Consider the following 1,690-nt stretch of genomic DNA (forward strand, 5'->3'; position numbering starts at 1 on the left):
TCTTTTCCGGTTCCAGATAAATTTTAGGAATGTTTTCTCTATGTCTGTGAGGTGTATCGGTAGTAGTCTGATAGGGATTGCATTAAATCTGTACAGCAATTTTGGGAGTATGGCCATCTTCACAATGTTGCTTCTTCCTATCCAGTAGCATGGCATATCTTTCCATTTTCTGAAATCCTCTACGATCTCTTTTTTCAGAATACTGTAATTTTCCTTGAAAAGATCTTTGACTTTAGTAGATGAATTCCAAGGTATTTCATTTTTCTCGGTGCTACTGGAAAAGGTATTGTTTCTATAATTTCCCTCTCAGTGTGTTTGTTGTCTGTGTAGAAGAATGCTATTGACTTTTGGGTATTGATTTTATAACCTGATATGCTACTGAAGTTTTGTATTAATTCTAGTAGCTTCTTGGTGGAACATTTTGGGTCTTCCAAGTAAAGTATCATGTCATCTGCAAATAAAGATAATTTACCTTCTTCTTTGCCAATTCCTTTTTCCTTTTATTTCTTTCTCTTGTCTAATGGCTGTAGCTAATGATTCCAGAACTACACTGAATAGGAGTGGTGATAGAGGACATCCTTGCCTTGTATACCAGATCTAAGAGTAAAAGATTTCAGTTTTTCCCCATTTAGGATCATGTTAGGGGTTGGGTTTTCATAAATGGCTTTTACCAGATCGAAGTAGAGGTCATCTATTCCAATTTTCTGTAAGACTTTGAACATGAATGAGTGTTGGACTTTGTCAAAAGCCTTTCTTGCATCAATGGAGATGATTATGTGGTTTTTAGTTTTCGCTCTATTGATATAGTATATTACATTGATAGATTTTCAAATATTGAACCATCCTTGCATCCCTGGGTTGAATCCTACCTGGTCATGGTGTATGATATTGATGATTTGCTGTATTCTATCTTCTATGATTTTATTGAGTATTTTGGCATCTATGTTCATGAGGGAGATCGGCCTGTAGTTCTCTTTCTTAGTTCTGTCTTTCCCTGGTTTTGGTATAAGTATAATACTTGCCTCGAGGAATGATTTTGGGAGGATTACTTCCTTTTCAATTTCATTGAAGAGTTTGAGGAATATAGGGATGACTTCTTTTGTAAATGTCTTGTAGAATTCAGCTGTGAATTCATCCAGATCTGGACTTTTCTTTGTCGGTAGGTTTTTAATTACATCTTGTATTTCATTGGCTGTTTTTTGGCTATTGAGAGTGGGTATATCTTGTCGATTCAGTTGTGGAAATTTGTACCTTTCTAGGAATCTGTCCATTTCTCCCGTGTCTTCTGTCTTGTGAGAGTAAAGATTCTCAAAGTAGCTATTGATAATCTTCTGAATTTCCACTGGGTCTGTGGTAATTATACTCTTTTCATACCTTATTGCTTGTATTTGAATTTTTTCATTCCTCTTTTTGATGAGGTTAGCTAGGGGCTTATCGATTTTATTTAATCTTTCAAAGAACCAGCTTTTTGCTTTTTTAATTCTTTGAATTGTTTTCTTCGTCTCAAAAGAATTAATTTCTGCTCTAATCTTTATGATTTCTTCGCGTCTTTGGGCTCTGGGTTTAGTTTGCTCTTCCTTTTCTAGTTGTTGAAGGTGCAGCATTAGGGTGTTTATTTGTTCCCCTTCTGTTTTCCTAATGTGTGAGTTCTTAGCTATGAATTTCCCTCTGAGAACTGCTTTCATCGTAT

The sequence above is a fragment of the Octodon degus genome, unplaced genomic scaffold (assembly GCF_000260255.1).
Source record: "Octodon degus isolate 3935 unplaced genomic scaffold, OctDeg1.0 scaffold00014, whole genome shotgun sequence".
In the NCBI taxonomy this organism is placed as follows: Eukaryota; Metazoa; Chordata; class Mammalia; order Rodentia; family Octodontidae; genus Octodon; species Octodon degus.